The sequence below is a fragment of the Antechinus flavipes genome, chromosome 4, assembly GCF_016432865.1.
Source record: "Antechinus flavipes isolate AdamAnt ecotype Samford, QLD, Australia chromosome 4, AdamAnt_v2, whole genome shotgun sequence".
Classification (NCBI taxonomy): Eukaryota; Metazoa; Chordata; class Mammalia; order Dasyuromorphia; family Dasyuridae; genus Antechinus; species Antechinus flavipes.
In genome coordinates, this window is record NC_067401.1 from 298,769,956 (window position 1) to 298,783,486 (window position 13,531).

The 13,531-nt window shown below is 34.2% G+C and overlaps 1 protein-coding gene across 1 annotated transcript in view; it reads right to left on the bottom strand.

The window, feature by feature from the left end:
- MCM9 (minichromosome maintenance 9 homologous recombination repair factor) overlaps window positions 1-13,531 on the bottom strand; it is a 177,201-nt gene that overhangs the window by 44,897 nt on the left and 118,773 nt on the right. The gene's annotated exons all lie outside the window — the stretch shown is intronic.

Consider the following 13,531-nt stretch of genomic DNA (forward strand, 5'->3'; position numbering starts at 1 on the left):
GTCCCCCTTTGTCACCCTTACTCTTTCACTTTTTTTCAGTCCTCTCTCTACTGGCTCATTGCTTACTGCCAACAAACATGCTTATGTCTTCTCTATCCTGAAAAAACAACAACTCTCCTTTGAGCCTTCCTTCCCAGACAACTATCAGTCTATACTGCTTTTGCCTTTTGTAGCTAAACTCCTTGAAAACGCCATCTACAATAGGTGCCTCCATTTTTTCTCTACTCTTCTTAATCCCTTACAATCCAGTTTTTCACCTTATCATTCCACTAAAACTGTTCTCTTCAAAGTTACTAATGCTATCCAGTTACAAATCCAATGAGCTTTTCTCCATCTTCATTCTCCTTGACCTCTCTACAGCCTTTAACAGTGCTCTTTTGCTTGATACCCTTTTCTAAGTTTGAGTTCACCACTCTTTCCTATTTCTTCTTTTTATATGCTCCTCTCTGTCTCCTTTATTGGATTCTCCTTCATATCATACCCTCTAACTGTAGGTATCCTTCAGTGTTCTGACCTGGAGCCTCGTCTCCCCTCTCCTCTCCTCCCCTCCCCTCTCCTCCCTTCTTCTTCTTCTCTTCTCTTCTCTTCTCTTCTCTTCTCTTCTCTTCTCTTCTCTTCTCTTCTCTTCTCTTCTCTTCTCTTCTCTCTCCCCCCCTCTCCTCCCCACTTAGTGATCTTATCAGCATGGATTTAATTACCATCTCTCTTCTGATGATTTTCAAATCTACCTTTCCTGCTTTAATTTCTCTTCTGAGCTTTAATAAAAAATTTAAAAGTAGAGATTAATCTTTAATCTGACAAAAGGCAGTCAGACAAACAGAATGAAAGCTGGGGAAAGAGCAGTGTCACAAAAACTAGAAAGGAGAGAATGAACAAGAGAACGTTGTGATAAAATGTCAAATATTATTAGGAATCAAGAAGAATTTAGACTTTAAAAAGATTTTTAGATCTGGCAATTAAGAAATTATTTGTGCCTTTGGAGAAAGTAGTTTCAGTTGTCTGACAGGCATGACAGGCATGACAACTGAACAAGACCTAACAATAATATGGGGTGTAAAGGAGAGGGAAAAGTTAAAATGAGTCTAAGGTTGCAAACTAGATGTAGAGGCCTTCAAAAGAAAAATGAGAAGATGAACGAGGGCTGAATTTTGGGGAAAATAAATGAATTTTGTTTTGGACATATTCATTTTGAGATGATTGTAGGATATTAATAAGAAGAGATTTCATAGGAAACAGTTAGTATAACTTCAGGGAAAAAATCAGACTAAATTCATAGATTTTTAAATTATCTACATAGAAAGGATAACTGAACCATGAGAGCTGAAGAAATTACAGGTGAGAGAACAATGAGAAGGAAAGCAAAAGGATGCAAGGAAAAGCTACACTTATTAATTAGGAATAGGATGACTAAGGAACAGCAAAGATGACAGAAGTAAATGTAAACACAGGTAACAGGAAATTCAAAAGAAAGGAGTTTCATGGAAGGCAAGAGAAGACAGAACTGTCCAGGAGGAGGAATTGGTCAACAGTAACCAAAACTTGCAGACATGTCAAAAAAGAATGAAGACTGACAAGACCATTGATTTGAGTAATTAATAACTAGAAAGAACAGTGTCAGTTTAATGGAGTGGTATGAAGCCATATCGCAAAGGACTGAGAATAGGTTAAGTCGGTGAAAGATGTGCTAGAAATTATGATAAAGGAATGTCATAAACCTTTAGGTTATACAAAAATGTCACTTTTACAGGTTATTAATACTTTTATTAGGAAGAGGACAGGGAAGAGTCAGATATTGTGAGCATTAAATAACATAACAAAAATGAAATTGATCATATTCTGACATAAAATGATATTATTGATGTAGTGAATTCCTAAATTCAATTACAAATCATAGTTAGAAAAATATTTATTAGAATAACAATAAAAAATTAAACTAATAGGAAGAATGATAATGAGAAGACATGGTATACAAATTATTGACACCAAAAATTTGAACCAGACAGAGAAATGGACACCAACTTTGATATGAATAATTTCCAAAGGAAGTTTAAGTGATTTAAATCAATTGTCATAATAAGGAGAACAAAAAGCTTAGAAACCCCCTTAGCCAACAAATACAATCCTCTTTGACAAAGGAAGTAAAACAAGTTTAGGCAATGCCAATTTAAAATATAAACTTGTTTGTAAAATTTTAGGGAGAAAGATGGTGAAAATTAAGAGTAGTACCACCTCATAAAACAGTGAGAAATAGGAGAGGGAGAAATAAGTTTATAGAAAGTTTGACAAGAGATTCAACTAAACAAAATCATCTCAAGTATATGTAAGTATGAAACTGGGAAGATAATAAAAATTAAAAGTGGAAAAGAAGTGTAACGTTATTTGGAACAAACTTTTTACCAAGAGAAGACGTCAGAGCCATAATATTTTGATTCTAACATCACATTTCCAGATGTGCTATCTAAAAAAGTGAGAATAGCACTGAAGAAAACAAAGATGGGAAAAGCAGTTAAACTGGATCTATTATCAACAACAACAAAAAAACAACTGTGGAATAGGTAATGCAGTTTACAAGACATCAAGAGATTTTTAAGTTATTTGAAAAAAATATATACAAAGAGATGGGGAAAATTCCAGTTCATATTGTTACCAATAAAAATGATTAAGAGAATATTGATAATTATTAATCAATATAGATGGATAAATGAAAACATATTTATTAATTGCTTACTATATTCCAGGCACTGTATTAAACACTGGGGAGTAAAATACAAAAAGCCATATGCCATGCTATTACTGGGTCTGTATCTCAATGGGATCATAAAAGGAGAAAAAGAACCCACATGTATAAAAATAAAAACTGATCCTAAATGAAATGAGCATAACCAGGAAAACACTGTACACAGGAACAGCAAGACTGTATTATGATCAACTATAATAGAATTAGCTCTTTTCTGCAATTCAGTTCAATTCTAATAAACCTAGGATGGAAAATGCCATCTGCATGCAGAAAGACAACTATGGAGAATGAATGAGAATTGAAGCATAGTTTTCTTTTAAACTTATTTTTAATTTTTTTTTTCAATAATAGCTTTTTACTTTTCAAAATACAGGCAAAGACAGTTTTCAACATTCATCTTTATAAAACTTCGTGTTTCAAATTTTTCTCTTTTCATTTCCTCTTCCCCCCTCCTTTAGACAGCAAATAATCCAATATTAGTTGAAACATGTTCAATTCTTCTAAACATATTTTCACAATTATCATGCTGCACAAGAAAAATCAGATCAAAAGGGAAAAATGAAAAAGAAAAAAAACACAAATTAGATATTAAAACAACGACAAAGGTGAAAAATACTACTCTGTGATAGATTCAGTCTCCATAATTCTCTGTCTGGATGCAGATGGCTCTTTCCAACACAAGTTTATTGGGATTACCTTGAATTATCACATTGTTGAAAAGAGTAAAATCAATGAGAATTAATCATCACATAATCTTGTTATTGCTGTGTATAACATTATCTTAGTTCTACTCACTTCGCTTAGCATCAGTTCATATAAGTCATTCCAGATTTTTCTGAAATCAGCCTGGTCATCATTTCTTATAGAACAATAATATTTCATTACATTCATATGCCATAACTTATTCAGCCAGTCCCCAACTGATGGGCATCCACTCATTTTCCTATTCTTTACCACCACAGAAGGTGCTGCTATAAAATTTTTGCACATGAGTCCTTTTCTGTTTTTTTTTTTTTTTTCCCATGATACAGGCCCAGTAGAGGCACAGTTTGATAGCCCTTTGGGCACAGTTCCAAATTGGTTGGATCACTTCAGAACTCCAACAATATATTAGTGTCTCAGTTTTCCCACATCTCCTACATTTATTGCTATGCTTTCCTGTCATCTTTGCCAAATGAGAGCTATGAAGTAGTGCCTCAGAGTTGTCTTAATTTGCAAATCAATAGTGATTTAGAGGATTTCTTCATATCACTATAGATGGCTTTAATTTCTTCATCTGAAAATCATCTGTTCATATTCTTTGACTATTTAATAATTGGGGATTGGCTTGTATTCTTATAACTTTGGGTCAATTCTCTATATATTTTAGAAATGAAGTCTATCAGAAACGTTGGATGTAAAATTTTTTTTTTCCAGTTTTCTGCTTCCTTTCTAATCTTGGCTACATTGATTTTGTTTATACAAAACCTTTTTAATTTAATATAATCAAAATTATCTATTTTACATTTCATAATGGTCTCTAGTTCTCCTTTGGAAATAAATTCCTTCCTTCTCCACAGTTCTGAGAGGTAGACTATCCCTGGTTCTCCTAATTTGAAGCATAGTTTTCACTTTTTTCCCCTCTTTCTGTTTTTTCCCTTTTGCTCTGACTTTTCTCTTCCTACTCATATGGAAATGTGTAAAAAATGAATGTACATGGATTACCTAAAATTGTTTTTTAAAAACTCATATATTTTCCTGTTTTCCTATCTGTAACCCTATTTTTGACCTTGTCCCAGAACCTAAAACTATTCACCAAGTCCTCCAAGTAGTTGAACACCTATTTAAAAATTGTTATGAGGCAATGAGGTGATTCAGGCCAATTTCAATAGACTTGTGATAGAGAAAGCCATCTGTATCCAGAGAGAGGACCATGGAACAGTCTACACACTCATTAAAGACTTCCTTGATGACAGTATAAGAATGGAATAGGCATACTTTTGTACAATAGCTTTTTACAACAAATTAAATAAAAGATACAAAGAATGCTAATTCTCTCTATGCTTGTTATTTGTTGAATAAAAAAAAAGTACTTTTGTGGATGTAAATGAAAGTATATATAAATATATATATGATATAAAATATACCAGAATATTATTATTCCTTGTATATGTATATTATTATTTGTATTATATATAATTATACATGTACATATTATATATGTATATTATTATATTCTTGAAAGTATAACAGATATAATTCTATTGATTATTGATTATTAACATCAAGGAAATATAAAACAGAGTTGTATACTAGCCAAAGATTTCTGCTATTGTCGTGGAGTAAATTCAGAGCAGAGACAAGAAAGATGAGGGATTCCCTACAGATGCTATCTCTCTCTAGATGTTCCTGTCTGTTAATATTGTAAAGACTTATCAAACACAGAAATATTGCAAAGCTATCTTGTTAGAATCGCAGTGTTAACTCGTTAGAGTTGATGGAAACAATGCTTGTGTGCTTAGGATTTACACCGTTGGGAGAATTCACACATTAGAGCTCACACCTTTGAGAGTTCAAACATTAGCTCACACATTGGAGTTCACAAGTTCGGGAGATTCACAAGTCAGAAACCCACAATCCCACTCTCAGAGGAGGAGTCAACCTTTGGGTTCACACCTTTAAGAGATCATATATAAGAAGCATTTAGAGCTTCAGTCCGTCAGTCAGTTCAGGAGATTGACAAGCTAGAGACTGCAGTTGGGCAGAACAGAGGAGTAGAACCAAGATTCAGAGAGAGCTGGAGGCTGAAACTAGCAACAAGAATTCTCGGAACCAAAGAAAGCTAACTGGGCTATTTTGGATGAGACTATTGATTTGAACTTTTATCACCTGGCTGTGTTTGAGGTGATTATTACTCTGAACTGAAACTAAGGCTGCCTCCAGGAAACCTCCCCAAGAAACCTGCTCCTAGAGAACAATCATATTTTAGAAAAGAAGAGAACACGACACCATCTAAATAAGATTCACAATCATTTGAAAGATTTCACTTTGTCTATTGGTACATATATCTTAGAAAGACAGTGAAGTGGGCCTGAAGATGAGCAGGAGAAGAATGAGATATCCTCTGAGCAACTCTATGGTTCATAAGCTTCTGACTAAAACAAAAGTTTTTTCCACAACAATATTCTTCTGGGGATTTTGTATACATGTGAGTTACAAAATACTACTATTTCCTAAGAACTGTGGTAAAAAATCTCCCAAATGGCAATGAAGAAGCAACACACATTGCATGTAAACAGGCTGCAATATATTATAAATAAGGAATTATGAAGAAGTAGGATAAAAGATACCACCAAAAAAGCCAACAAGAAAAAAAATGATATACTAGTTATTCAACAACAATCAATTACAGGTATTTATTAAGCACTTACTTAGTATGGCACCATGAAAGGTATAAGCACAAAAGGTATAAAACAGTCTACACCATCCACTTACTATCCAGGTGATACAAGTAAGTGAGACCCACTGAATTGGCTGGACCACGTGTGATGGATTTGTATATGCATGACAGTTGCATAGATAGGCAGGCATGAATGAGTCAAGAATGAATGTTTTGGAGGGAGCAGTCAAATCACTAGGATCAAAGATGCATTAGAGAATCATAAAATCGTTAATTTTTTTTAACTTAAATTTTTAATTTTTTTAAACTTTAATTTGTTATGAGTATTAAATGAGAAAATATTTGTAAATTATTTAGCACAGTGCCTGGCACATGTTGCGTTGTTCAGTTATTTCAATCATGTCTCACTCTTTGTGATACTATTGAGATTTCTCAGTAAAGATATTAAAGTGGCTTAGCATTTTCTTCTCCGCTTCATTTTACAGATAAGGAAACTGAGGCTAATAGGGTTAAGTGACTTGCCCAGGGTCACAGAGCTAGGAAGTATCTGAGGCTGGATTTGAGTCTTTCTGACTCCAGGCAGTCTATAATGCCACTTTGCTGCCCCTGGCTGACACATAGCAAGCACTTTATAAAGGAGATAATGATGATGCTTGGTACACAGTAAATCCTATATAAAAGCTTATTCTCCTTCTTTCCTACCTGCCTCATGCTATGTTACCTTAGTAAAGACTTCTTTCCAAGAGTTAATTAAAGCTAGTTACCAACTGATAAACATGACACACTGGTAGGAGTTTTTGCATTCTAGTACTAGGAAAAAATCCCAAACCCCTCACGGTTTCCCCTAGAATCCTAAGAGAAAAAAGCAGCAGTGAGGCTCTCGGGGCCTGACTTGCTGATGAGAGAAGCTGGGGTTTGGATAGCAGCTTCAGAGCATGCCCTACATCTACTCGTTTGTTTTACTGTCCTTTGCTGACAGTGCTAATGATTGGTGGTGCAGCTTCAGAAAACACTGCTTTCTCCGCAAGAAGTTGCAGTCTTTGGGTTGGTTCCTAGCCATTGTATGGAAAATCTATCATTCCTTCCTAGTTTCACGTCCCAGTCAGCTCAACAACTTAGGGAAAAACGTTTGATTTCTAGGGAGTTCCTCATCAAGTCAGTGTCTTTTCTGTTGTTCTTTTCTAGTTACTTCCATGTTTTTGTTTTGTTCAGGGCATCTGTAAAATGTGTCTTGGCTCTGACTGTTCCCACCCACTCTGAAGCTACCAACCATTCTCTCTTAGTAGAATATAAACCTCTTGAGAGCAGTGATAGAGGTTTTTTTTCTTTGTCAATCGAGTATCTTGCATAGTACCATAATCTTAACATAGCAGAGGCTTAATAAATTGCTTATTGAATTGAACGGAATCATTCCTTTATTGACTAGTTCTGTGGTATTGGGAAACTTTTCAAGGCTGATGGCAGAACTCAGATCTGCTAATACTTTTATGATTTTGAGAGATATGATGAATAAAATGAAAATGCAACATCATGGAGGTAAAACAAGATTATAGGCATGCCTTTTTGTACATGGTAATTAAAGAACAAATACAAGAGAGATCATTAAGATCTCAAAATTGTTTTGGTTGATATGAAGATGTTTAATTTACTTTTTTCCCCATTAAACAACTGGAAGTCTTGCTCTATTTTCTTCCTTCTTGGGCAATGCAAATTATCCAAATGCTTTTATAAGCAGGGAGTAAAGAAGAGAGAAGCCCATTATTTATATTATTAAGCACATAAGCAAAATAAAGAATACTATAAAATGATAAACTTCTGAATTTCATCAATGATTCTAAGACCCAACGACTTTCTGGGGACTAAGCATCGTTTAGAATCTGACAATTTGGATGGGCGTCTCACCAGTGTTACTCTATACTGCTGATAGATAATTAACTGTACCCAAAATTGAAAGGAAGAAAAAAAATAGGATGGGCCATATTTGAGAAGCTGCACAGTACTTTTAATCACTTTCAGTTTCTCCCTAAAACAAAGTTCAGTCTTTAAAACATCAAAACTCTTTTGGTGATATTACATTACTACAAATCCTGGAATCCTGGAATGCTTCATCCAAATTGAATTACTCTTTGATTTGAGAATAAAACTATACTCTCCTATCTCCATGCTTTTGCTTATACTGTTCCCTAAGCCTAAAATATACTCCTTTCCCCTTTTCATTTGTTAAGCTCCTACCAAAAATCCAAATGTCATTCCCTTCATAAAATCCTCCATGATCCCTAAGATAGTAATGACTTTCTCCTTTGGACCTCTCAAAACACTTTATTTTACAACTAAGAGTTGTAAGAGATATAAGTAAGGCACTTAAAATCTAATATTGTATATTATCATTATTTGTCTTTGTGTCTTATATTCTACCATACTGCAAGCAACATGAAGGCAGGGAACACATCTTCATTTTGTATTTCCCAATTCCTGGAATAAACTACTGCACGCAGTAGCCTCCTGATAAATGTTTGTTAATTAAATGAATGAATGAATAATGAATGAATTATGAACTTTCCATCTTAGAGAGAAGATGAAAAAACATGTTCTCCTATTTACTAATAGCAGTAGATAGATTAAGAATGGAGTAGCATTTTTTCCCCTTTTGATCTAATTTTTCTTGCACAGTATGCCAATACAGAAATATGTTTAGAAAAATTATACATGTTTAACCTATATTGGACTGCTTGCTGTCTAGGGGAGGGGAGGAGGGAGGAAGAAAATGGAACATAATGTTTTGCAGAGATGAATGTTGAAAACTATTTTTGTATGTATTTGGAAAAATAAAAAGCTAGTATTTAAAAAAGAGAATGGAATAGAACAAAAAAAATGGAGGGTGGATGTATAACATCAACATCAAATTTTACTATCCTGACACTACTTTCTTATGTGAGACTACAGAAAATGAAAGCTCAAAAACTTATCCCAGCAATGTTTAATTTCTGGTTCTTCAAGCAAAAATTTTGGATAGGGCTTACTTTATCATTGTTAATGTGGAAAAAAATAAAAAGCTCTCCAGCAGAGCTGCAAGCCAAAGCTGCTTGCCTCCTGTTTACGCCTATGCCTCTAGATTATTTGGGAGCTATAGAAATGTCGTTTCTCTCTAAACTTTCAAGAAAGGACATCGTTATATTCAACAAGGCAAATAATTGTACACTTTCAGTTTCTTACTTTTGGTGGGGTGCATAATTACTATAATAAGGGCATGCCATTCAATATTCTGATATGACTAATGTATCTTTGCAATTGGGCTTTTCAAACTAGAGTTTTTGATTTTTTGGTTTTGTTCTTTAGTTCAAGAAGTCTTCCTCCTTAATTCTCAGAAACTTCTTAGAAATATGCTGAAGTTCAACTGTAAGGGGATAATGTACGCCTTCTTCCTCAAAACATCTGACACTGGAGATACAAGGGGCAGACAAAGAAAAACCAAAGAACTCTTCTCATTCTTGTTTATGGTAGAATGGCTTAGAAAGAAGTTCATTTGTTGATTTTTATTAAATGCAAGAATTCTAGTTTTTTTTCTTTTAAAGAGACATCCATTGACTATATTTTATTTATGTTGCTGCTTAGTAATGGTGACAATTCTGAGCAATCTTATTTAAAAGTTATAAAGAAAAGGAGTCAGAGTATAGTGTCCCAGGTTCTACTTCCAGCTACCTTAGTTGTGTGAACCTGGGAAAGTTGAAATATTCTGGAAATTTTATTTAGGGATAAAATGAGGATACTAAGCTCTAAGATCCCTTCAAGCAATAGAATTCAAGGAAATTTTGTTATTTTTTTGGTAACAGATATTTGTCCTCACTGATAGACCATGCTTTATTACATTGAAAACATTATTAACTACAGAATTTGGAAACTAAGGTGGAAGAGAACTGAATACAGATTCTACCATTTCTATAGTTTTAATGAAAATCAAATTATAATATTAGGACAAGAAAAATGATTTATAGATTTACAGTTCACATTCTTGCATTTCAAAAGAAAATAAAGGTTTTATAGACAGTACTGGATGCTTGGCTTGGACAAAGGGGAGTGCTGAACGTTATTTTATTATTAAAAAGAGATTGGAGAATCATTTTTGCAAATGTGACTGTTAGTTAATTTGAAGAATACTACAGTATCCCAAGGATTGTTAAAATGGAACAGTAAGGCAGACAAAGCCACCTTACACTTATTTCTTGAATAATTCAAAAAATAAAGAAGACCCGGGCTGAAATTTGATCTCAGATACTCACTAGCTGTGTGATCCTAGGAAAGTAACTTAACCTCTGTTGCTTTAACCCATGGGAGAAGGAACAGCAAACTACTTCAGTATTTTTGCCAAGAAAGACCTACAGAGCATCACAAAGAGTCCGAAATGACTTAATAACAACAACATCCATTGTCATGTACTCTTTATCTTATATATTCCTTATCTTCCTGCCCATGTTCAAACTTCATTTGCACTCCAGCCACTTCCTTACCCTCTCAATTCTCCTCCTAGTGACCTATGGACTCTGGCCCAGGATGCTGGGGTCTCTTGGGTGGCCACCTCTAAATGATACTGCTCTGCTTGTTTCCTTCCCTCTCCTGTCCCCATTCCCCTCTCCTCTCTGGTTTTGTCCCCTTTCTAATTCTCCTCTGTGTGTTTTCTTCTTTGTGGTCAGGGATTGTTTTTCCTGTTTATTTGTATCGCCAGGGCTTAGAGCACAGTGCTCTCAGTAAGTACTTAATAAATGTCTTATCATTGATTCATTTATGTATGGACTTCATTTCAACATTAACTCATTCAATTCTCATAGTAATTTGTAATGCAGCTAGGGCAAAAGTGTCATTATCCCTGTGGCAAAAAGAGATTATTACAGCTAGGAAAGATTGAGTAACTCAACTAAAAGGAAAACTAAAATTTGACCCATGGGTTTTGGAATTCTTAGGGCCATTGTTTTTCTTCCTATGCTACAATGCACCTCATACACTATGGAGTTAAAAGATCATCATACAATCAATAGTAAATTAAAAAATTTTTTTTTAAAAAATCGGCATAATGATGGTGATATAAATATTTAAAAGATAGCAAAACCCACAATAAGGCTCTAAAAACTCAGTAAGTACTCACTGAGTTTTGCTTGGTCTGATAATAATGTCTTGAGAAGAAACATCTTTCCATTCTGGAATTTACTAGCTAAGAGTTAGAAAATTGTGAATCTGGCATGTAATACTTGGGGACAATAGCAATGATGCAGCATAAGCAATTTTAATGGGCTTGTCTGATTCCTTCCTTAGCCCTATAAGATGAGAGCAAATCCCACCTAGGGGAAAAATTCATGAACAAATGTCAGAAGTGATTTGAAAAGATAAAATGGGCTATTTTGATCACATAAAATTGAAAAGGTTTTGCACAAAACACCCCAAATCCAATACAGTTAGAATGTGATGGGAAGCAACAAATTTCTCTGCTACAGATCTGATTTTCAAGATATGCAAGGAATTGGTAGAAATACATAAGACTAAATGCCATTCCCTTGTGGAAAACTGGTCAAAGGATAGGAACAAATTGTTTTCAAATAAAGACGCATAAATTGTCAATAACCAAATGAAGAAATGATTCAAATTACTCAATTCAAATTCAATTCAAATTACTCAAACCTAAAATTCCAATTATTCAAATAAGAGAAGAAAAAGGTAGGGACAAGAACTCTAGATATGTGATATAATTGGTAAAGGGAAATCCAGGCCAAGTAAATGCCATCTCCCAATGCAGGTTATATCTGCTATTTATACTCCTAAAGAGTTATCTAGAACAGTGAGGAGTTTAATGACTATTAAGGGTTCCAAGATGTTTCAGAGGTAGGATGTGAACTCAGGGGTTCTTGGAATGGTTCTTTATCTACTACACCCCATTGCCTCTCAATGATAAGAGCAGTGAAACTTTCATTCTACCTCATACTCAGCACACAAGCAAAGATGATGAGAGTGGGAAATGGCAATGGTGAAATAGATTGTGGGAGTTCAGGCAAACTAGTGCATTGTTGACATAGCTATGAACAGATCCAACTATTCTGGAAAGCCACCTGGAACTATTCTGTAGGGACAGCTTTCCTCAGCCCCCCAGCTGTTTCTACCTTCTCCTCAAAGTTACCTTCCATCTCTGTGGTATTCTCAGGTATGCATAGGTCCATAGGTGACTCCCCAATATGAGCATAAGTTCTTTGATGGTAAAGATTAATTTAGTTTCTCTTTGTATCCTCAGTGTTCTGCACAGGGCTTAGGACACAGTAAGAGCATAATAAATACTTGACTGGTTTTATTGCCCAAAATGACTAACCTGGAAATATCCTCTGACACAGTGATTCTGGATTCCACTACACCTCCCTACCCCCAAAGAGATGAGAGAAGTGGAAACAGATAGAAATGTATACAAGTATTTATAGCCATATGTTTTGTTATAGCAAGCAAATGGAAATAAATTGGATGCTCATCAGTTGGGGAATGGCTGGATAAATTATGGTATATAAATATGATAGAATACTATTGTATTGTAAGAAATGATGAAGGGGATCATTTAGGGAAAAAAAGAGAAGACTTGTACACACAGTCAAGTGATATGAATCAAGAAAGCAATTTATGCAATAACAACAGTATTGTAAAGATAACTGACTTTTTTTGATACAATGACCAATCATAATTCCAAAGGACACATAATGAAACTTGCTATCTGCTCTCAGACAGAGAGCTAACACAGACTCAAAGAGTGCAGATAAAAACATATTTTATTTTATTTTCGGACATGGCTAATAGAGGAAATGATGTATATGTATGTATGTGTGTGTATATATATATATATATACATATATATATATATATACACACATATGTATATATAATAAGTTTTGTTTTTCTCATTTTTTCAATGGGTGAAGAAGGGAGAGAACTCAGAATTAAAAATCAAACTCAATTTTAAAAATATGATTATATAAATGTAATATATTATAATTTTGTTTTAAGAAGTGATGAAAGGGTCAGACTCAGAGAAATCTGGATTTTCACAAAGGAATCAAGATTGAAATGAGCAGAACAAGAATAATTTATACAATGACTATCACTGTAAAATAAAATGACCTGACCTCTCAATAAAATGACCTCTTAAGAACTCTAATCAACTCAATGATCTATCAGGCCTACAGAACACCGAGGAGATAGTATAGCTGTATAGAATAAAATATAATACTTAGTCATAACTGTCAATTTGTTGTGTTTGTCTACATTCAATGGTTACTTTCAGAGGCTTTTCAAGGAGAAAAGTTGTAAGAGTAATAAGTGATAGTGATGAAAAAAGAAGAGCAGCAATGAAACTTTACAAAAATACACAGAGGGGAGCAAAAGAAAGTTCAGAA